The sequence below is a fragment of the Acinonyx jubatus genome, chromosome C1, assembly GCF_027475565.1.
Source record: "Acinonyx jubatus isolate Ajub_Pintada_27869175 chromosome C1, VMU_Ajub_asm_v1.0, whole genome shotgun sequence".
Taxonomy (NCBI): domain Eukaryota; kingdom Metazoa; phylum Chordata; class Mammalia; order Carnivora; family Felidae; genus Acinonyx; species Acinonyx jubatus.
Window position 1 is genome coordinate 15,497,281 of NC_069381.1, and position 24,638 is coordinate 15,521,918.

Genomic DNA, 24,638 nt, shown 5'->3' on the forward strand with positions numbered 1-24,638 from the left:
ACCCTCGCTGAGCCAGGCTTCGGGGGCAGGCGGAGCCCAGGGAGCGGCTCCGCTGCGGCGGGTGCTCGGCGCCAGGAGCCTCGGCGACCTTTGTCTCCTGCCTGGCGCCTGCTCGGGAGTGTGACCCAGGGCGCTGCAGCTGCGCGTGTATTTATGTGGTGTGTGTGTGTGTGTGTGTGTGTGTGCGCGCGCGCGCGCGCGCGCGCAAGAGGGGAGGAGGGGGAGAAGAGGACAGAGAAAAAGCGGGGGAGGCGTGGATCCCGCGTGCCTGTGTGTTTATTTGCGACCGAAAGGCAGAGACTGGCTATATTTGGGGTTTGTTACTTCAAGCTTGCGTGTGTGTGTGTGTGCGTGTGTGCGTGTGTGTGTGTGTGTTTTAAGAGAGCAGGGCGAGAGAAGGAGTGGGAGGGAAGCAGCGAGGGGGACCTATGGCTCTCCATGCCTGTGCATTTTGGGCGTCCGGGGGAGAGACTGTCTCTACATGTGTGTTGTATAAGAGAGTGAGTGAAGGAGGAGGGAGCGGCAGGGTGTCTGTGTATTTGTATGATGTGTGACCTGTGCCTTATGGGCCTGTTGTACATGCATGTGATATGGTAGAAAGAGACTGTGTCCCTGTTACAGAGACCAAATCCCTGTGGTTTTGTGGTGTTGGGGGTGCATGTGTACATGTGCACACACAAGGAGGCTTGGCTGTGATTTGGTACACTGTGGATGTAGCCTAGTTTGTGGAAAGAGATAAAAACCTTGTGTGTGCAGCAAAAGTGTTTTGTTTGTGTGACTTTGTGATCACTTGTATTCATGTTGTGTTGAGAAAGAGAAACCAAGGTGTAAGGGGTGTAATGAGTGTATATTCTGGAGAGACAAAGCCCTCCTGGAGGAGATGGGGTTTGGGCTTTGAAGGAGGTAGAAGCCGTTCATAAGGCAAGAAGGAAAGACGTGCGGAATCTTGCCCACCAGCCGTGAGACTGGTGGTAAGGGCATTGAATTGTCTGGGAACAGGTGGATTCTGGGAGAGAGGACATCTAGTGCCAGGAGGGAGGGTAAGAACAGGGGACAGCAACCCCTGCTCAGGAGCTGGCTCAGAATGACTGCGCGTGCAGAAGAGGGAAGGTCTAGGCACACAATGCCAGGATTTCTAGGGGACCATCTGTTCCTGGGCAGTGTGTGTGGCAACCTAGAGGGCAGGGAGGGGCTCTGTGGACGTAAATCTCCCCCCTTCCATTCAAGAGTACTCTGAATCCTTTCAGGTGGAGGGAAGGATGTAAGGAGTAGGGCCACCTGTCAAAATTCATGTAGCATGTTGAGTGCAGCAGACAGGAAGCATGGTAGAGAGGGGGGCGGGTTGGGCCTTGCCCAGGTCTCTGTCCCAGACACTCTCTCCACCCTGGAGGTTGGGTAACATACCATCAGCTGCCCAGGCCTGAGGTAGTTTCAGATTCCTGGCAATTCCTCAAGTATCTTCCTGGGAGGTGTAGCCTGAGGCCTGGATTTTGAGATCCAGGAAAACACAAAATTGGAACCCAGTTATCCTGAGTTATCCAACAATGTGATTGTGGGGGATTCCCTTCTCTTCTCTGGGCCTCAGTTTTCTCCTCTGTATTCCTGCCCATCTCCCTGTACTGATGTGAGGATTTAACAAGTTAATGTACACGCAAGTCCCTTGTAAACGACAAACCACTGGAAAATGCTAAGCATCGTTCCATTTATACAAAGTTCAGAAATAAGCAAAATGAATCTGTGCTGTGGGGAAGTCAGGCTACCTTTGGGGAGGGAATAACTGGAAAGGGAAAGCCAGGGACACTTCTGAGTGCTGGTAAGGTCTCAGGAAAGAGGGGCTGGGTACGGGATGTGCTCAGTTTGTGAAGCCTCCTTAGAGTCTGTGTATTTTTCTTTCTACAGGCACACCTTGGAGACATTGCAGGTTTGGTTCAAAACCACCACCATGAAACAAATACCGCAGTAAAGCAAGTCAAATGAGTTTTTTGGTTTCCTAGTACATTTAAAGTTATGTTTACACTATAGTGTAGTCTGCTAAGTGTGCAAAAGGCATCATACCTAAAAAAAGAACCCAATGTACATACCTTAGTTAAAAGATACTCCATTGCTGGAAAATGCTAAACATTATGAGCTTTCGATGAGTCATAATCTGTTGCTGGTGGAGGGTCTTACCTCTACGCTGATGGTTGGTGACTGATCAGGATGGTGGGTGCTGAAGGCTGGGGTGGCTGTGGCAATTTCTGTTTTTGTCTTTTGTTGGTGGCAGTTTCTTAAAATAAGACATCGGTGAAGATTGCCTTATTGATGGGCTCTTCCTTTCATGAACAGTTTCTCTGTAACATGTAATGCTGTTTGATAGTATTTTACCCACAGTAGAACTTCTTTCAAAATTGCAAGTCAATCCTCTCAAACCTGCCACTGCTTTATCAACCAAGTAATATTTATCTAATATTCTAAATCCATTGTTGTCTTTTCAACAATCTTCACAGCATCTTCCCCAGGAGTAGATTCCATCTCAAGAAACCGTGATCTTTGCTCTTCCATAAGAAGCAAGTCCTCATCTGCTTGAGGTTCATCATGAGATGGCAGCCATCCAGTCCCCCTTTCAGGCTCCACTTCTAATTCTAGTTCTCTTGCTGTTTCCACCCCATCGGCAGCTGATCCCTCTGCTGACATCTTGAACCCCTCACGTCATCCGTGAGGGTGGGCATCAACTTCTTCCAAACTCCTGTGAATGTTGATATTTTGATCTCTTCCCATGAATCATGAATGGTCTCACTGGCATCTGGAATAGTGAATCCTTCCCAGACAGTTTTCAACTTACTTTGCCCAGATCCAAATAATTTGGATATTATTAAATAATCTTCAATATTAAATAAGTATATTAAACAGCATCAAATAATCTTACATACCAAGACCTTGATCCATGGGCTGCTGAAGGGATGATATATTAATTAGCAGGCACGAAAACAATTTTAATCTCGTTGTACATCTCCATCGGAGCTCTCGGGTGACCAGGTGCGTTGTCAATGAGCATTAATATCTTGAAATGAAGCTTTTTTTTTTTTTCCTGAGCAATAGGAATCAACAGTGGGCTTAAAATATCCAGCAAACCATCGTGAACAGATGTGCTGTCACCCAGTCTCTGTTGTTCCCTTTCTAGACTGCAGAGTAGATTTAGCATGACTCTTGAGGGACCTGGGATTTTCAAAGTGGTACATGAGCAGAGGCTTCAACCTCAAGCCACCAGCTGCATTAGCCCCTGACAAGAGAGTCAGCCTGTCCTTTGAAGCTTGGAAACCCAGCATTGACTTCTCCTCTCCAGCTATGAGAATCCTACATGGCATCTTCTTCTAATATAAGGCTGTTTTATCTACATGGAAGTCTGTTATTCAGTGTAGCCACCTTTATCAATATCTCAGCTAGATCTAACTTGCGGCGGCTTCTACATCACCACTTGCTGCTTCATTTTGCACTTTTATGCGATGGAGATGTCTTCTTTCCTTAAATCTTGTGAACCAACCTCTGCCAGCTTTGGACTTCTCTCCTCCAGCCTCCTCCCCTCATTCAGCCTTCATAGAGCTGAAAAGAGTGAGGGCCTTGCTCTGGATTAGGCTCTGGCTTCAGGGCTTGTTGTGGCTGGTGTGGTCTTCTATCCAGGCCACTCAAACTTTCTTCTTCTCAGCAATAAGACTGTTTCACTTTCTTCTCATTTGTGCGTTCACTGGAGTAGCGCTTCCCATTTCCTTCAAGAATTTTTCCCTTGCATTCACGACTTGGCTAACCAGTGCAGGAAGCCTCGCTCTCAGCCTATCTCAGCTTTCAATATGCCTTCCTCACTGAGCTGAGTCATTTCTAGCTTTTGATGTAAAGTAAGAGACGTGTGACTCTTCCTTTCATTTGAACACTTAGAGACCACTGTAGGGTTATTAAATGGCCTAATTTCAATACTGTTGTGCCTCAGTGAATAGGGAGACCCAGGGAGAGGGAGAGAGACAGGGGGGTGGCTGATAAGTGGAGCAGCCATAACACACATGACGCTTATTGATGAGGTTTGCTGTCATATATGGGCACAGTCCATGGTGCCCCCAAACCATTACAATAAACATCAAAGACCAATGATCGCAGTTCACTATAACAGATATAATAATGAAAAATAATGAAACATATAATTTGGGGTGCTGGCTGGCTCAGTCAGAAGAGCATGGGACTCTTGATCTTGGGGTCGTGATTTCGAGCCCCACATGGAGTAGAGATTACTGAAATAAATAAAACTTTAAAAATAATAATGAAAAAGTCACTAAAATGGGACACAGAGACACAAAGTGAACAAATACTGTTGGAAAATGGCACCCATAGACTTACTCGACACAGGGTTGCCAGAAACCTTCAATTTGTAAAAAAATGCAATCTCTACAAAGCACAATAGGGGCGCCTGGGTGGCTCAGTTGGTTAAGTGTCCGACTTTGGCTTAGGTCATGAATGGTTCATGAGTTCAAGCCCTACATCAGGCTCTCTGCTATCAGCACAGAGCCAAAAATAAATAAACATTGGGGTGCCTGAGTGGCTCAGTCAGTTAAGCATCTGACTTTGGCTCCGGTCATGATCTCATGGTTCATGAGTTCAAGCCCCTCTCTGCTGTCAGTGCAGAGCCCGCTTTGGCTCCTCTGTCTCCCTCTCTCTGCCACCTCACTCATGCAGCTCTCTCTTTCTCTCTCTCAAAAATAAAAAATTTAAAAATAAATTTAAAAAACAAGCACAGGGGCACCTGTGTGGCTCAGTCAGTTAAGCGTTCGACTTCAGCTCAGGTCATGATCTCACAGTTCATGGTTTCGAGCCCTGCGTTGGGCTCTGGGCTGACAGCTCAGAGCCTGGAGCCTGCTCCAGATTCTGTGTCTCCCTCTCTTTCTGTTCCTCCCCCACTCATGCTCTCTCTCTCTCTCTCTCTCTCTCTCTCTCTCTCAAAAATAAACATTAAAAAAAATTTAAGCTATAAAAAAAAAACCCCAAAGGGGGTATGCCTGTATATTTTATTCCAACAACATGTTCCAAAAACAAAAAAGAAAGGTCATGCATCCTGACCACATTTTCTTCACTCATGCAATGGACATTCTGAAATGCTCTATCAGTGAGGCAGAAACCGGGTTGAGCAGTGGGGAAACAGCACAAACAAGATGTGATCCTGGCTGTGGGAAGAAACAGAGGAGAGTGGTCATGGCTTCCTCATTTCTGAAAGGAACATGTGGACAGCAGGGAGGAGCTTTGCCCAAATTCACTCCCTGGGCAGAACCAGGACTAGAAACAAAGCCTCCGATGCTGTGGCTGAGTCCTTTCTTTATTTTTATTTTTAAATTTCTTTTAAATGTGTTTATTTATTTTTGAGAGAGAGAGAGACAGACAGACAGAGCATGAGTGGGGTAGGGGCAGAGAGAGAGAGAGGGAGACACAGAATCCGAAGCAGGCTCCAGGCTCCGAGCTGTCAGCACAGAGCCCGACACGGGGCTCGAACTCACAAACTGTGAGATTGTGACCTGAGCCAAAGTCGGACACTTAATCGACTGAGCCACCCAGGCGCCCCAGGACTCTCTTTTCTTAACAAAATTCCCCTGAGTCTTAACAAGATTCTACTGAGTCTCATTAGCTCTTATGGAGACATGTGTCCGTTCCTCTGCCAATCACTGTGGCCAACGGTTCTGACTAGCCAGACCACAGATAGCGAGGGCCCCAGAAGTACCTGGCATTTGAATCTGACTGTGGTTTCCAGCCAGCCCAACCTCAGGATTCACCAGGGTCCAAGAAAAATGCCCCAGAATTTGTGGAGAGGCTTGCATTTCACAGCCTTTCAATAAATGGTAATGATTACTATCGGTATTATTCTCTGCTTTGCCTGTGCCGTCATCTTGTACAGAACAGATGCCCAGTAATGTCTAGTATACATTTGGTGCCCAAAGAATCCTTAGCGGTTGACCAATTTCTTGTGGTTTTTCTTTTGGATTCATACCACGGACCAAGTCAGATAGAATCTGGACAAACTGAACAGCCCACAGGCATGCAGACAGAATGAGACTCGTTATAAGGGCTCTTAAATTTTGATTTTATTTCTTCTTCCATTACTGAGGAGAATCTACAGTGTAGAACTCCCAGCAGAGAACACCAGACTCTCCAGGAACAGACTCCCTGACACTCACACACCAGCCTGTCCAAGAAAGTGGAGTCAGGAAGACATTGGAAGGAGCCCACTAGGATGCTGGCAGGGGAGGGGGCAGGTAGAGCTGCTCAGACCCAATTAGACTATTTCTTGACTCATCTAACCCCACAGAGAGGTCGCCTGGGGACCAGGATGTCCCAGCCTGACCCCTTCCCCATGGGCCACCGGCTACTCTAATTTAGTTGGGCAGTTTGAGTTTCTGGGAGGAATTGGAGGTCCATTAAGACATCGCCAACAATGGCCTCTATTTATCAAGTGTGTGCCGGGCCTCCTACTGGGGATTTTCCATGATTTAAATATAGGACCAACAGAATGCATTTTGGATACTCCCGTTAACTCTGCGTTTGCTTTACTTTTTCTACTATTTCTCCCTTTGCCCTGATTTCCTTACATAATTCCAAAAATATAATAAATCTGTGTCTTCTCCGAGTTCAAACTTAATCAATACATGCTCATTGTAAAATAATGCAAACAATACAGAAACAAATACAACAGGAAAAAAATCCCCCATTCCCCACTCCTCTGATATGAACCACTGCTAACTCCTTGATGTGATTCTGCCTTGAGCTGTATTAACAGATGTTTGTCCAGTCTGTGAAAGGAAAAACATTATCCACCTGTTATAGCCTCCCCTCCCTCCCTTACTCTCAGGAAGGAAACTGTAGGTCAGGCAGCTGCAGCCTGGCTTTATCCTGGGGATCTGGGGAACAGGTGGAGAGAGGGAAAGAAACAAGCTAGGACAGCCAGGGCAGAGGTGGCTGAGTTGGAAAAAGATAGGGAGAAGTTGGCGCAAGGGACCAACGATGTAAAACCAATGCAGACTGGGCTTTGAGAGAGGAGCTGAGGAATCAGAACACAGATTTGGGGGCCGCTGTCCTGTGTGCAGAGGGTGAGAGGGAAGGCTAGAAAAAGAAAGAGGGAGAGGAAAGCGAACTTCAGCAAGCTTTATTGAGATTATAAATGAGACCTACTTTAACATTTTCAAATGAATTGAATACATGTTTAAATTGCTTTTCCAAAAAAATATATATATATATATATATTGCTTTTCAAGATTTCTTTGGGAGGAGGACCTGGTGTTTCTAATTCAATAGGAGGCTGAGACTAGCCTCCAGGTGGTCCAGCTTTTCCCAGACTACTTTTTATAAACAAAAATTGAGATTACATAATAATAACGGCTGAAATGTATTGTCTACTTACTATATGCCAGGAACTGTGCTAAGGACTCTCTCATGTGAATTTATTTAATTCTATAATAACTAATGGGGGTAGGTACTACTATTACCCCATTTTACAAACCAGGAATTTGAGGCTCAGAGTGGCGAAGCAACTTGCCTGGGGTCACACAGCCAGCAGGTGGGGATGCTGAAATGAGATACTTGTCAATTATTTTAATCTTCTGGCAAATGTCATTTTTTTATTTTTTAATTTGTTATCTATTTTTTTGCAAGCAGCTTCAAATCCCTTTCTGCTTGTGATCAGGTAGAGATGTACATAAACAAAGGCAGGCATATGCTGTCACGGGACCCACCCCCAATTCTTTGTGGGATCACCAGTATTTTCTCCATTAAGCACCCAAAGCTGAGTGGGACACGGCACTAATCCAGGGTGACACAATTTTCACGTTGTGTCTTGGGATTTGATGAACTGTGTTGGAGTCTCAGTTACCCAGGCACAAATTCACAGCCCCTGAGGGCTGGACCTGAACAAGACGCGAAAAGTGATCTATTCCGTCCCCTTTGCGGTTTCTGGATTTCCTTGGCAGGTCCCCCTCCCCTGAGGTCACCCGGTCCAAGTCTGAACACCTCTGTGTATAGCAGACCCACTACTTTTGCAGAGCCCAGAGGGAAGCAGCTGAGAAAGTAGGCCAGGCTGGAGCAGCGAAGCAGAAGAAATGCCTGAGAATGAGCTGAGAATAACCCAGGGAGACTGCCAGAGGGGACAGGAGGGCAGAGAGAGTGGAAAACCACATCCTCAAAGGCCTTCCTTGCCGATAGCAGCACTTTGATAGCAGCCCCTTTCAGTTAAGGAAGTAAGAATGTATTTTTTTTTTTAAGGAACCAAGTCACCCCCAAACCAGACTACTATAATCTAATACATTTTCCTTTTTGCCTTGGCTACTAGGAAGCCCTTGGGTAGGTTGTATATTTACATAATTAACTAATTCCGTCCAGACACCTGATAAATTTCTCCCTCTCTCTTTCTAATGACTTTCCATCTCTCTTTTTAAATTGATTTTTTTTTACAACGTTTGCTTTAACACCCAAAGGCTACCTCTTTGCATTTTTGTAAATGGAGGAGATATTGGTTATAAACAAAAACAGTTTGTAATGTGAATGTGTTGGTTGACAGCTGGAGAGAGCCAGATGGTGGAGGACACAGGATAGGACGTCGGACTGGGTCACGGTGGGGGAAAGTGGGTCAGGTAGGAGGGAGAAGATGGCAGAACGGTGATTGGTCACATAGAGAAGAGGCGCTTGGTGCTAGAATATTTGACATGGTGGGAGGTCAGGGTGCTAGAGGGAGTAGCTGAGTGTGGAGGAAGGAGTGTGCAGGTCAGCAGGAAGGAAAGAGTTTTCTGGCAGTGGGAAGGGCCTGTGCAGAGACCCAGACATGGGAAGGGAGCAGGAACACAGGAAGAAGCTTCCGTGGTTGGAGCGTCTAGAACAGTGAGGACAGTGCTGAGCTGGGGCTGGGGAGACCCAGGCCGGGCCTCGTCATTCGGTGAAGCGGCTTTCATCCTGAAGCCTGAATACTCACATTCTCAGGAACTGCCCTGGGGAGCTGGTCTCAGAGGCAAGGCGGAGCCTCGCAGCCCCAGGCCAGGGGCTGTATCCCGCCCCTGGGTGTCTGTGCTGGATGCAGCTACAACCTTAGGGCCAGGGGTGCAGGTGAGGGCAGGCAAAGGCTTTGACCCAGGTGCCCTTAAAGCAGACCAGGCTGCTCAGCTCTGCTGACTCCATTGGGAACTCCCCAGGGGCTGCCCAGCCACTCAGAACCACGGAGGAAGACTCAGGGCTCCAACCAGGCCGGTGGGTGGGCCTGGACCCACAAAAAAGACCATCTGACTCGGGCTGGGGACCATGGGATGAGCTTCCGCTCCGGAGTCAAACTCTCTGAATAGATTCTCATGTGAGAGTGGACCACACTGTCTACTTCTCTGAACCTCATCTGTAAAATGGGAGTGAGAGGGGCACCTGGGTGGCTCACTCAACAGTCAGTCGAGTGTCTGACTCTTGATTTCAGCTCAGGTCATGATCTCACAGTTCATGGGATTGAGCCTTGCGTCAGGCTCTATGCTGACAGCACGGAGCCTGCTTGGAATTCTCTCTCTCTGCCCCTCTCCTACTCTCAAAATAAATAATAAATAAATATTTAAAATGGGAGCGATATTACCTTCCCTGAAGGCATGTTTAGAAGTTTAAGTGAGTTGGGGTGCGTAGGTGGCTCAGTCGGTTGAGCGTCTGACTTCAGCTCAGGTCATGGTCTCACAGTTCGTGGGCTTGAGCCCCGTGTCAGGCTCTGTACTGATGGCCCGGAGCCTGGAGCCTGCTTCGGATTCTGGGTCTTCATCTTTCTCTGCTCCTCCCCTGATCGTGCTCTGCCTCTCTCTTGCAAGAATAAATAAAACATTTAAAAATTAAAAGCAAAACGAAGTTTGAATGAGTTAACAAAAGCAAAAGATTTAGCGTAAGATAGTTAATGAATGCTCATTCCTGAAGGGAAGAGGTCCCTGATGCAGCCACCCCTGGACCCTTGGACCTCACACCTGCCTTCCGTGTCTCGAGTCTGATTAGGGCTCTCACAGCCACCGGGTTACTGCTGATGCAGTGTCCCCTACTCTGTCTTGCCCTGTCTGTTCACTCTGTTGACTCCACTGGTCTCCCCTGTCTGACCCCAGCTCTGTAGCCCCAGAAGTGGGACCAAACTGGGGTTGGCGCTCAGTAACGTCTATCAGACTGTACTGAAGTTCTCCTCTGGCGGATGCAACCTGTTTAATGAGCACCTCCTCCTTGCCTACACCATCTTGTTTAGCCTTCACATAACCCCTATTTTCTTTTTTTTTTATTAATTTTTTAAATGTTTAATTATTCTTGAGAGAGAGAGAGACAAAGACAGAGAGAGAGCAGGGAGAGGGCAGAGAGAGGGAGACACAGAATCAGAATCAGGCTCCAGGCTCTGATTTGTCAGCCCAGAGCCCGACGCGAGGCTCAAACCCACGAACTGCGAATCATGACTCCAGCTGAAGTCGGATGCTTAACCAACTGAGCCACCCAGGTGCCCCTACATAGCCCCTATTTTCATAGATGAAGATCCTGAGGGTCAGAGAGGTGAAGTGCCTTGCCCCACATCACACAGCCTGTAAGTGACAACCTAGGATGGAACCCACCTCTATCTGACTCCAAAGAGCCTGCTCTTAACTGTGGCTTTGTACATCCTCACTGCGGTTCCTCGTGTGGAGGGCAGAATTCAGAGGCTCCAGCAGCCGCTGCAAAAGGCCAGAGGACCCTGGGATGGGGACAGTCACCCAGAATCTGTGGGCATCGGTCTCCTAATCTATAAAATGAAGGGGCTAGATCAGTGATTCTCAACACTGGCAGCCTATTCAAATCGTCTGAGGAGCTTTAAAATGTACCAGAGCCTGGGCCTCACCTCAGGTCAGTTAACCCTGAATCTCTGAGTGGGTCCCGAAGTCTATAAAACTCCCACATGGTTTGATTGCACGCTCTGAGCTGGGATCGCTGAACCAGCCTCTCTCCCTGAGGCCTATTTGGAACCCAGAAGATGTGGGTTCTAATCCCAGATCCACTCTTTCCCCTACACCATCTTCATCCGGCAAATGAGGAGAGCAAGGCTCAGTGAAGTCCAAAGTCATACAGCTAGGAAGTGGTACTGTGGGGCTTAGAACCCAGGTCTGCCCTCTGGAGCATCAGGTCCTGGACGAGCAGAAGAGGTGTGGGCGGGTCCACTTAGAGTCTGTGGCTCCCCTGGCAGCCTGGACTGCCCGAGCCTGGGTGGGGCCCGTCGGGGGGCATCCTACAACCACCGCTGCCCCATGACTCACGGCTTGGGGAGCAGGTGTTGGGGCAGCATAACGTCACCCATACCGCAGCCATCTGCTCACCCAGCATGTGCCCAGGCACCTCCAGTTCCCACTGTGCCCCACACCGAGGGCAGCAGCGGGCCTGTGTGGACAGACCGGGCGGCTTGTGTGTAACTGGGGGGTGCCGGCACTGGCCGCAAGAACACGCTGGCAGGGAAGCTGGTCCCAACTTAAGGCACAAGCAGACCCTGTTTTAAACACCTGCCCCATCACTCATGTGCACATGGTCTTTGCAGGTCAAGGCAACTTTGCAAAACACTGCAAGATATGTGTGTAAAAGCACAGCTCACAGACTTCTCAGTGGGGCTTTGGCCGTGCCGGTCCTCACCTGGAGCACCTTCCCCTTCACTCTTGCTTGCAGGCCTGAGTCCCCCTGTCAACCTTCACATGGGCCTTCTGGGGCCACCATCTCTCAGGAGGCTCCCCCTTCATTCTCTGTCACTATACCCCCTGTTCTTCTATTTGTCAGAATGTATCATTCTAGGGGCTCCTGGGTGGTTTAGTCGGTTTAGCTGAGCATCTGATTCTTGATTTCAGCTCAGGTCATGATTCCAGGGTCATGGGATTGAGCCCCATGTTGGATTTTATTGAGCACTTACTATGTGGCAGGTATTCTCTCTCTCCCCCTCTGCCCCTCTCCCCTGCTCACACTCTCTCTCTCTCTGTCTCTAAAATAAAAAATAAAGGGGCACCTGGGTGGCTCAATCAGTTAAGCATCCGACTTTGGCTCAGGTCATGATCTCATGGTTCATGAGTTCAAGCCCCACATCAGGCTCTGTGCTGATAGCATGGATCCTGCTTGGGATTCTCTCTCTCCCTCTCTCTCTCTCTCTCTGCTCCTCCTCCTTCTCTTCTCTCTCTCTCTCAAAAATAAAATAAACATTAAAAATTTAATTTAATTTAAAAAAAAGAATGCATCACTCTATGCTTAGCTGTTGATGACTTACTGTTTGTCTCTCCAGTTAGACTGTAAAGCCTAGAAAGGTAGGGATGACCGCGTCTTTCGTGTTTTGTCCTGTCTCTTCATGAGGAGTCCCTTACTTACCGCAAAATTTACCCATTTTAAGGTTATAATGCAATGATTTTTAGTAAATTAACAGAGTTGTGTGAACATCACCTCGGTCCAGTTTTAGAACTTCTATCACCCTGCAAATTCCCTCATTTGCTTACGGTCCATCCCTGCTGTCACCCTCATCCCTGGGCCGTCACTGATATGCTTCTGTCTCCCTGGGTTCTGCCTTTTCTGGAAATGGCACATCATCCAATACATGAGCTGGGTCTGGCCTCTTCGCATGAAGTCTCTGAGCTTTGTCCTGTTGTCGCGTGTCGATAGTTTGTTCCTTTTTATTGCCGGCTAGTATTCTGTGGATGTGGATTTTTTATCCATTCATTCACCTCTTTGACTTCTGGATGGACAGATACTTCATTTCCCTCGGGTGAAATGTACACACCTGTGGGCAGAGTTGCTGGGTTATACGCTAAGCGTATGTTCACCTTCTTCAGAGACTACCCAACTGTTTTCCCAAGTGGCCGTATCACTTTACATTCCCACCAGCAACGCATGAAGTGGCACCACGTCTTTTATTTACCAAAATATCCCCAGGATGTAGCCTGAGTACCTGCCACATAGTAAGTGCTCAATAAATGAATAAAATAAATGTCGGCTGAATCAGTGTGTGGTTGGGCCCCTACTAGGAGCCCAACATTGTGCTACTCACAGCTCTTGGGAGGCTGTGTGAGGTACCCAGTGGCTGTCCTCCTCTGGGAATGACATTAAACTAGCAGAACACTGGATACCACGGCCAGATTGGTGGAACCCCCATCCTCATCCCCAAGAAGGACCCTTAAGAATGATGTCTTAAGACATCACAATGCCCTTGGCTCTCTGGAAGATGGTGGAGGAATGAACTCCACCCAGAACACAGCTGCTCCGCGTTGTCCATAAAAGTCTGCTAAAGAGATCGTCCCAAACATAGATCCACATGGCACCTATGTTACAAATCTGTCTTGTACTTTAATGCCGGGGTAGAGCATCTTTTCCAGCTGAAATGGCCTTCATTCCTCAATCACGAATCAGAGACAATACATTGTTTTCTTTCTTGCCTTGGGAGAGAGGATGCTCTGAGCAACATCAGGTTGACTGTGAACTCCTGGAGGGCAGGTACCAGGGCCTGTTTGCTTCCAGCTCCCTGGAGCCCAGCACAGCCCTATCCCAGGGTGCTTTCTCAACAAATGTTTGCTGGGTAGAATGAAATGGAAAAACAGTAACTTGACTTAGAATATTTTTATCGAATATTTCCAGTGGTCCGTGTATTTTTTTTTTAATAGTCTGTATGTGTGGTTTACTGTCGATGCTGTAAATGTTACTTGGTGGCGTATAAATTATGAAAGAATAATAGTGAAGAAAATAGTTTTTGGTATTAAAATGTTTACATCTGGAGGGCAAGATAAATCACGCACAAATGGCTGCAGAGGAAATGAGGGCATGATGGGTGCCATACAGGAGTCATTAGGGGTTGTGGGAGTTCACTGGCCAGGAGGAGGGGCAGGAGAGGTTAGGGTATAACATCGGGCGAGATTTCCAGAGGCTGATGCTTTTAAGGACCTAAGCAGGCTAGAGTTGAGGGAAACAGGCCCTCTTACCCCCGTAGGAGGTGGAAGGTAGTGGAAGGAACAGTTGGTTCAAGAATTCTCAAAAAGAAGGGGTCCCTGGGTGGCCCAGTAGGTTAAGCGTCCGACTTAGCTCAGGTCATGATCTTGCAGTTTGTGAGTTCAAGCCCTGCGTTGGGCTCTGTGCTCATAGTTCAGAGCCTGGAGTCCGCCTTGGATTCTGTGTCTCCCTCTCTGCCCCTCCCCTCCCCCATTCTCAAAAATAAGTAAACATAAAAAATTAAAAAAAAAATTCTCAAAAAGAAAAAAGAGAGAAAAAAAAAAAAGAATTCTCAGGGAAGCTGGTCTTGAAAACACATATCCCTTTGATCCAGAAGTTCTACCTTTAGGAATTTCTCCTACAGAAATAATTAAAAAATAGGCACAAAAATGCAGCTGTAAAGATATTCCCTTGCAGAGTAGATTTTAATAGAAGCTAATTATGCCCATCATAATTATGCTGAGAAGGTTTTGGCAGAATCTCTTTAGCCATTAAAAATATATCGACGCAGGATATTTATTGGAATGGAAAATTGTTCATGATTTGTGGCTGAATTAAGCAAAAAGAAGGTTATGACATTGCATGTACCCAGCAACTCAGCAATTCTTTTTTGGGTATTTATCCCAGAGAGATCTGTATTCCTTCCCATACACAAGAAGACTTGTAACCAGAATGTTCTGTAGCATGGTTTGCAAAAGTAATCATCAGTGGGGTAAGTAAAGAAACTGGTTGGCTCATCCCCCAGAACTGGGGATGGCAATATGAAGGAACAAACTAGGGTGTCAGGGAGCAACACGAACACAACTCTAGAACATAATGCTATAAAGTCAGAGGCAAGTTGCAGAAGGAATGTAAGCAGAATTCTGCTGTTCATCGGAAGTAACAATATCCACAGCGTGCATGAGAATAAACCCCAAATGTGTGAGAGAGGCTGACTTGGGTGGAGGGGGTACCTGGGAGGAATGGCAAAGGACCACCCAGGGGGCTCCAACCATATCTGTTAGGTGTTTTTTTTAAGCGGGCGGGGGGGGGGGGTGAAGTAAACATGCTAAAAATGTTAAGATTCGTCAAAACTCAGTTAATATAAATAAATACATGGGTAGGGGCGCCTGGCTGGCTCAGCGGATATAGCACACGACTCTTGATCTCAGGGTTGTGAGTTTGAGCCCCATGTTAGGTGTAGAGGTTACTTGAAAATGAAATCTCTTTAGCGGCACCTAGGTGGCTCAGTGGGTTAAGAGTCTGACTCTTGGTTTTGGCTCAGGTCATGATCTCATGGTTTGTGAGTTCGAGCCTTGCATCGGGGTCTGTGCTGGCAGCGTGGAGCCTGCTTGGGATTCTCTCTCCCTCTCTCTCTGCCCTTCCTCTGCTTGTGCTCTCTCTCTCTAAATAAATAAACATTAAAAACATATGCGGAGAACTAAAATTTAAAGAGTATTGTATGTATATAGCAAATAATCAGTGAATCACAAGAATTTCTGTGTGACAAGATCACAGATTATTTTTATTCTCCTATGTCTGTATTTTCTGATTTTCCTATAATGAACATGTATCACCTGTGCAATGGTTCAAAACCTTGAAGAAAGTAAGAGTCTAAGAACCTGCAGGCAGCTGTAGATGCCACTGTTGGTTCAGTAAGGAGCCAGTTGGATCCCACCAACTCTCAGCTCTGAACCAAGACCCAGATGGATAGGAAGCTCCAAAGATTCACAGTGAGAAAGACGTGATGTTGGACTCTTGCTTCATTGTCTTCCCAGGACTCTACTTCTCACCCGTAGATACATGCCTGTCATACAGCACGCTCCTAGCTCTCCACGGGCCACCCACCTCAGACCTTCCCAGCTTGTTGCTCCGTGAAGCATGAAATATGCAAGGGCAGGGGGGCCGAATATAGATACGTATGCAATTCACGTATATACGCACACGTCTGTAATCACAACCTCAGGAGGAACAGAAGGTACAACACCTGAGATTTGGCTTGCGTCGGGTGCCTACGTCTGAACGCCCCACCGGGATCTCAGAAGGGCTTTCCCATGAGAAAAAAATGGTGGTGGTATTGTAACAAAAGGAAGAAAACAAACTACTGTGTAGACTACAAATAATAAAAATGAAAATGAAAAAATAATAGAAATAAAAATAATAAAAATATAACTCTCACAGTCCTTAATTAATTAATTAATTAATTAATTTTTAAAAGCTGCAGGGAGAGGTGCCTGGGTGGCTCAGTCGGTTAAGCGTCAGACTTCGGCTCAGGTCATAATCTCGCGGTTTGTGAGTTCGAGCCCCGCGTCAGGCTCTGTGCTGACAGCTCGGAGCCTAGAGCCTGCTTCCCATTCTGTGTCTCCCTCTCTCTCTGCCCCTCCCCCACTCACACTCTGTCTCTCTCTCTCTCTCAAAAATAAAAATAAACATTAAAAAGACATTATTGAAGAGGGCATCTTTTGGGATGAGCACTGGGTGTTGTATGGAAACCAATTTGACAATAAGTTTCATATATTAAAAAAAATAAAATAAAAAAATAAAGTTTCCAGATCTGAAAAATAAATAAATAAATAAATAAATAAATAAAATTAAAAAAAAAAAAAAAAACTGCAGGGAGGGCCTTCTGGGCAGAGACAAGAGTAGGGCCAAAGGCCGGCCGTGGAGAAGCTCCTAGCACATTTGGGTAGCAGGCAAGGGAGGGATGGGCAGAAGAGCCTCTGGAAGGCACGACCCGTATAACACGCGGGACTCACGTGGGACGTGGGGCCTCACCGCGGGCTCTCTGGCCCTTGGGAGCCTCAGGTATAGTCCCAGGAATCTGGCTCCAGTAGGAGTTTAGTGCTAATGTAAAAACGAGCATAAGCATAGTGTGAGTCCCCCACGTGACCCGGGCCTCATGGCCCAGGGCCACCAGCCCTACTCCAGGCCCCTGTGGGGCTGTGCTCCGGGTCTGGTTTGTGCCAACAGCGCTACTTTAATTGTCTCAGGCTGATGAGGAAAGAAAGACACAGGCCTCAGCCTGGCCAGTTTATTTTCCAGCACCATGAGCTCAGCCCTTGGGCCTGGGACAATTCCAGGGGCCTAGGAGATCTTCAGACCCGAAAAATAAATTTTATTGACTCTAAAATAAGAACAGAAAGAACCGAAATAACACACACACACACACACACACACACACATGCACACACATGCACACCCTGTTAACTGAAATAATTTCAATTGCAGAATTATAAAAATAAATTCCTTTTTATTATTTTTTTTAAGTTTATTTATTTATTTGGGGGGAGGGACAGAGAGAGCGAGGGAGAAAGAATCCCAACCAGGCGGGGGCGTCTGGGTGGTTCAGTCAGTTAAACATCTGACTTGAGCTCAGGTCATGAGCTCACAGTTCGTGAGTTTGAGCCCCACGTTGGGCTCTCTGCTGTCAGCACAGAGCCTGCTTCAGATTCTCTGTCCTCCTCTCTCTCTGCCCCTCTGCCGCTTGCTCTCTCTCTGTCTCTCTCAAAATAAATAAACTTAAAAAAAAAAAAAAAAAAAAAAAGAATCCCAAGCAGGCTCTGTGCTGTTAGCATGGAACCCAAAGCAGGGTTCCATCCCATGAACCGTGAGATCATGCCCTGAACCAAAATCAAGATTTGGATGCCCAACTGACTGAGCCACCCAGGTGCCCACAAAATAAATTCCTTTTAAAAGAACAAAAAAAATTATATTTGTTGTGGAGTGTGGGTACATTTTAGTATGTTTGACAAGGGGTGCGGTAGAGCCTCCCAAGGTAAGAATGCCGGGGCCCGGGAAAGTCCTTAAAACAGTCCCAGTTAAAGCTTAAAACGTACAAAGACAGCACGCCCACAGCAAGGGAGGCCAATGATGAGCCCATGTGCTCACTTCCTGAGAGGTCTCCCCAGGCCCAAAGGGGAAAGAGGTGGCCAAATTGAGTCAGCCCACACAGCATTGTAGAAGCTCCAAAGTTAGAGTGCCTGGGTGGCTCAGTTAAGCATCTGATTCTTGATCTCAGCTCGAGGCTTGATCTCTGAATACAGACCAAAAAAAAAAAGTTTATAGAAGCTCCAAAGTAAAAACAAAAGTGAACAAAAAGCTCAACACACTAGCAGAGTCTGTAAAACCCTCCTAATTCCACGGGGTGATTTTGATTCCACGAAACATCATCATCCGGTACATGCTATGAATGGCGTTCATCTGAATGTTACGGGTTCTGCAGCTGTGTTTGTGATTCGTTTGTAACTTGGTTTCATGGCAGGAGTTTGTGTGTAGTTTTACGTTGTAAGGAACAGTGTGAGGAAAACGACTCCACTCCGTGTCTGGCGGGGAAGATCTTCTTCCTCTGGGAGAGCCTGCTCATATCTCACTCGAGTCTGGGAAACACTGGGAAGGGCACAGGCTGCGAGGGCTGGGTGAGCTGGTGGGAGCATGACTTCGGGGAGATGAATGGGGCGCGTGTCGGGTGACCAGCAGCAGTGAGAACAGAGCCGGAGTGAGGCTTGAATACCAGAGGCCGGGGCAAGGGTCTTCTTTGAGCTGCCACAGTGCCGAGGCTGGGATCTGGAAAGCCACAGGACCTTGACAAAGACTGGCCACCACCCTGAAACTTCCTGCGGTGGGGAGTCCAGGGTCTCCAGGCTGAAGGCAGAAAATATGTCTGTCCTGGTCCCACGGGGTCCCCTGGGTCAAACCAGCACATGGAGGTCTGCACGTTCGGGGCCAGAAGGGAAAAGTGGTCTCTCCTTTCTTCATACCTTGCATCCGATCCACGGTTAGTCATTTTGCTCTACCTCCGGAGGATGTCCAGACTCAGCCTCTCCTCCTCGCCTCCACCATCCTCCACCGGGACTGTGTCAGAGGGGTCTCACCGGTCCCCCTGCTCTGCCCTTGTCCCCCGAGAGCCTCTTCTCTACACAAAGAGGGGGATTTTTAGAGTCTAAATGCTCTGCTTTAGTGGCTTCTCACCAAGTTCAGAATTAGGTTCAAACTCTTCATGGCAGCCTCCCAAGGCCTGCGTGACCCACCTCCACCCACCTCTGCCACCTCCTCTCCTCCTCTCTCCCTCGTGCTCACTTAGCTCCAGCCACAGTGTTCTTAATGTTCCCAGAAAACGCCAAACTCGTCAGGTTTCAGGATGTTTGCTCCTGCTGTCCCTGCACTTGGGATGCCCAGCCTCAGGGCTCAGTGGGGAGGCTCCTCCTTCCCTGATATTTCCTACCACCGATGTCACTGTCTCAGAGAGGCCCTTACGCTGATCCCCTAGAAGATGGAGGGGCCACCATTGCCCCTCCCCTGCCATCCATTAGTCTGTTTCCAATGTTCATAGCACTTACTGCTTCCTGAACTTGTCAACGTATTCATTACTCTCTCAAATTCAAATCTAAAGTGGATTTTGAGCCCCCGTGAGGGCAGGGCCATCTCCGTCCTGTTCGCCTGGCATACAGTAGGTGTTTGGTAAAAGTTGACTGAGTGAACAATGAGGTATCCTTTCATACTGCTGGTATGGCTATAATAAAAAAAAGTGAGGGTGTAGAGAAATGAGAGCTTTGATACATTGCTGGTGAGAGTGTGAAAATGGTACAGTAGGAGTTTGTCAGTTCCTCAAAAAACTTTAATGTGGAGTTACCATATGATCCAGTAATTCCACTCCTAGGTACATGGGCGAGAGATACGAAAACATACGCCCGCATAAAACCTTGTTCACGAATGTTCATCGCAGCACCGTTCCTAATTGCCAAAGAGTGAAAACAGCCCAAATGTCTACCAGCTGACAAACATATAAATAAAATGTGGGGTGCCATTACAATGCAATATTATTTAGCAACAAAAAGAAATGAAGTAATGATTCGTGCTATAACATGAACAAACCTCAAAAATATATAGTACTAAATACATGGAACCAGACAGGAAAAGGCCACATATTACACGATTTCATTTAGATGAAATGTCTAGAACAGGAAAATACATAGAGACAGACAGAAAGTAGATTAGTGGTTTCTAGGGTCTGGTGGGGTGTGATGGGGTGTGACTGCTAATGAGTATGTGGTCTCTTCGGGGATGCTGAAGTGCTCTGAAATTAGATAGTGGTGATGGTTGCACAACCTCGTGAATATACTAAGAACCACTGAATTGTTTTCTTTAAAAAGGTGGACTTTAGAATATGTGAATTATACCTCATTTAAAACAAATCTGTACACAAATTTTGATAGCAGCATTATTCATAATTGCCAAAAAGTAGGGGGAAAAACCAAATGTCCATTACCTGATGAAGCTACTTTAAAAGTTTATTGAGGGGTGCCTGGGTGGCTCAGTCAGTTGAGTGTCAGACTCTTGATTTCAACTCGAGTTGTGATCTCAGAGTTGTGGGATAGAGCCCTACGTTGGGCTCCATGCTGAATGTGAAGCCTGCCGAAGATTCTCTCTCTCTCTCTCAGATTATAAAATAAAAAAAAGTTTGGAGCACCTGGGTGGCTCAGTCAGTTGTCGGTTCAGTGTCCAACTTCAGCTCCGGCCATGGCTCAGGTCACGATCTCACAGTTCATGAGTTCAAGCACCTCATGACATTCTGTACTGTCAGAGGGGAGCCTGCTTCGGACCCTCTGTCCTCCTCTCTCTCTGTACCTCCCCCATTTGCGCGTTCTCTCTCTCAAAAATAAACATTAAAAAAAAAGTTTAGGGTCACCTGGGTGGCTCAGTCAGTTGAGCACCTGACTCTTGATTCCTCGGTCATGATCTAATGGTTCATGGGATCAAGCCCCACATCTGGCTCTGCGCCCACAGTGTAGAGCCTGCTTGGACTCTCACTCTCCCTCTCTCTCTGCCCCTCCCCTGCTCACACTTTCTTTCTCAAAATAAATAAATAAACTTAAAAAAATTTTTAACTAAAAATTTACAAAACGTTTATTGAATGAATGAATGATAAAGTTGAGGAGGAAGATATGGGAGAAAATCAACTGAGAAACTCTTCCCTACGTCTGGACAGAGCTGATTCCCTAAGACACCCTCGCTGTGGAGCCCAGGGCACCTGTTAGTGCCCTTCTCTCCCCTCTTCTGCTTCTCACCTGCACCTCCTCTCCCCGCCCTCCAAGTCGGAGATTCTGGTGGAAAGAGGCCCTTGCTGGGCTGGCAAGGGAACGGGCTGAGACGGAGCACAGCTGCCCCCTGGTGGTGGCCTGACGGGAGCACTTGCGGCAGAGGGGACGGCCTTGGGAAAGGAGCCAGCATTAGCCAGCCAGGGAGGCCTCAGGGACAGGCTAGGGGTGGAAGAAACTTCCCAAATGCCCGGAGGCAGGGACTTCTATGGATGGCGCCTAGGACACTTTGCTAAGTTTCTGCGGCTGGTATCAGGATTCATAATTATTACTGGACTTTTCTGTGTGTTTCCTCCTCCTCCCAAAGTGATGTGGGCACCAGGAGTGTGGGAATGTGTCTGCTGCTTCACTCTGCTTCCCCAGCTTCCAGCACGGTCCCTGGCACTTAGTAGGTACCCAACCAAAGTGCGCGTGCTGTAGTTTGTTGTAGCAGAAAGAACAGATGGAGAAGCCAGGCTGTGAATCCAGCATCTACCTTGTTCACCCAGGGATTTGGGTACGGCACGAGACCTCAGTAGGGATGGTGGGGGGTGCCCTCTGCAGGGTCTACAGACCTGGGGTGAGATACCAGAGCTCCACTGACTCGCTGGGTGACAGCAGGCAAGGCTCTTGACATTTCAGCCCTCTGCCGTACCCCCTTTAAAAATTGGGAGAGTAAAACTTTCACCTCTGCTCCTTTGACCCCTTTAATGAAGATGTACTCAGAACCTGCCGCATGTCAGGTGTTGTGCTAGTGCTGGGTTCACAGCAAACAAAGAGCCGTATCTGTCTCTGCTCTCAGGGAGCTTGTATTCCGGCGAATGGAGCCAACAACAGTCAATTATCACACACCTAACATATTCCAGATGGATCCTGCAGGTTATAAAGCACAGGTAGCTGTAGGAGAGGACAGAGGGAGACGGCACCCAGGATTAGGTCAGAGAAAGCTGCTCTGGAGAAGGACGTTCAAACTGAGACCCAAGGAAGGTGAGGCTTGGTGAGAAGAACGTTCCAGAGATGTGGGAAGGTATTCAAGAGAATAGCAGCTCCACCTCGCATCACAGGGAGTCACATGGAAGCCAGGGCTGTCCCGGCCCAGAGGGAAGGAAGGCAGGAGAGGTGGGCAAGGGGCCTGGTGGGCAAACTTCAAGATTTGGATTTCATCCTAAGTGCAACAAAAGGGCATAAAGTAAAGAAATGAAAATCATGGGCCACCTGGGTGGTTCAGTCAGTTAAGATTCCGACTCGATTTCAGCTCAGGTTGTGATCTCACAGTGATCTCTCGAGTTCAAGCCCCACATCGGGCTCTTCACTGACAGCACGGAGCCTGCTTCGGATTCTCTGTCTCCCTTTCTCTCTGGCTCCCTCTCTCTCCCACTGGCTCTCTCTCAAAAATAAATAAGCATTAAAAAAAAAAAAGCAAAAATGAAAATCATGCTTCCCCCACCCAATGCCTCACCCTCCCAGATCCAGTCAATATTGACTTAACTCTGGAGAAGAGACCAAGTTGAGTGAGACGGCAGTTTGGCAGTATGGCTCAATCATCTTTATCAGTGTACAAGACCACCCTGAGAATCAGCTTTCTGAAATAATCTAGAACATTTGCTAGGGCAGGCATAAGATTCTAACTGCTGCACAAAAGATATAACAAAGTGTTGGATCCTCCCTTTGTGGCAAAAAAATAGAGAGGATTTGGTTCAATCAGTGGTTCCCAGCCCTGGTATGCCTGTCAGAATCTCCAGGGGAACATTTTAGAGTAGCATTACCTTAGGGCGCCTGGGTGGCTCAGTTGGTTAAGCATCTGACCTCAGCTCAGGTCATGATCTCACCGTCCGTGAGTTCGAGCCCCGCGTCAGGCTCTGTGCTGACAGCTCGGAGCCTGGAGCCTGCTTCGGATTCTGTGTCTCCCTCTCTCTCTGCCCCTCCCCCACTCACCCTCTGTCTCTCAAAAAAAATAAATGTTTAAATAGACAGACAGATAGATAGATAAAGTAGCGATACCTGGGACCCACATCAGAATCTCCTGAGTGTGTGGAGCTTGAAATCTGTGTCTTAACATGCTTCCCAGATGTTCTAATGCAGCAGGCCCACTGAGAGAAAATCTATGCTCTTGACACATAATGGGAATTTTGCCGAAAAAACAATATTACAGAAATATACCTTCTGAGGCCTATCGGTCATGTTTGATTGCTTAGGATAAAAAGTGGTTTGCAAAATAGTAGAGGAGTAGATCTTCCTTGTTTTGTTTTTGTATTCTCTGGTTTTCCACAACAAGCATTGATTGCTTTGGTAAAAGGCAATGAAATATAAGAAGGAATGGAAAGGAAAAAGAAGAAGAAGGAGAAGGAATGGAAGCAAAGCCTTACAGGGCCGGAAATGTGATAACTCAGATACTTCTTGGTGTGATCATTGTGTGTTCAGGTGGAAAGACTGGATTTCACTCACTCTATCCTTCAAAGGTTGTATTGACCCCCTCTATGCGCCCTGCCTGCATTAGGGGCTGGTGCGCAGGCACAGATGCGGTCTCACTGTAGTGGGCACAGAGTCAAGTCAAGAGACAGACATTAATCAAGTCATTGTGTGAATGAGCAGAATTACAGCCCAGACTAAATTTCTGGCAGGAAAGAAACATGGGTTTTTTTTAGAGAGTTTACCGTAAGACTTGACCTAGACTCCAGGGTCTCCAGGGTCATGTAGGATCTCACTGAGGAGGTGATCTCTGAGGTGAGATCTAAAGGGTGAAGAGTAGTTAACTAGGTGAAGGAGTGGAGGTGGAAAGGAGAGCAGTCCAGACAGAGCAAGAACAGCATATGCAAGGGCCCAGGGGTGGGAGGGAGTCCAGTGGATTTGAAGAACTGAAAAATAGGGCCAGAGTGCAAAGAAGTGTGTAAGTAGGGGCCCTAAGAGAGGCTGGGGAATTACCAGGGGCCAGAACATGTAGGCCTTGCAGGCTGTGTTAAGGTTTGGGGTCTCGGTCCAAAGAGCAATGGGAAGCCATCAGTGTTTCAAATGTGGAGATGTCATAATCAGATCTGCATTGCGACGTGACCACTCTGACTGCTGTGTGGCGAAAAGCCTGGAGGGGGTCCCTGAGACAACGCCGGGAGACCACACAGGATGGTTATGGTCATGTTTCTTCATAAAAGCCTAGGCCGGAGATGATGGTACCCGGCGTAGTGTTGGATAGAGGTTGATAGAATGGGTGGTACCTGGCGATGGACTGCATATTGAGGTGAGCGCGAGAGAGGTTTCCAGGATGACTCGCAGGCTGATGGTGGGAAGGATCCTTAGACAATCAGGGTGGGGGAGATTACGAGTTGGATTGGACAGGCTGGGTTTGAGGTATGCTTGAGACGCCCAGGTGGAGATGTAGTACGAGTGGCTGGATGTACTGACCTGGGGTTCAGAGGAGGAGCTAGGTTAGAATGGGGTCCTCAGTCTTGGCATTGCTGACAGTTGAGGCTGGGTAATTGTCACGGGGGCTGTCGTGGTCACTGCGGGATGTTTAACGGCATCCCTGGCCTCTGCCCACTAGATGGCAGCACCTTCCCGAGCTGTGGCAACCCCACAGGTCTCCAGACGTTTCGCTGAAGGTCCCTTGGAGCACCCAGTCACCCGCGGTTGAGA

At 47.5% G+C, this 24,638-nt stretch overlaps 1 long non-coding RNA gene across 1 annotated transcript; it reads left to right on the plus strand.

Moving 5' to 3' along the window:
• Window positions 1–102: 102 nt before the first annotated feature.
• LOC113599500 (uncharacterized) lies at window positions 103–4,952 on the plus strand. The gene is made up of 2 exons (XR_008292766.1): window positions 103–971; window positions 1,900–4,952. It is a non-coding gene; the product is annotated as an uncharacterized LOC113599500 (long non-coding RNA).
• The last annotated feature ends 19,686 nt before the right edge of the window (window positions 4,953–24,638 follow it).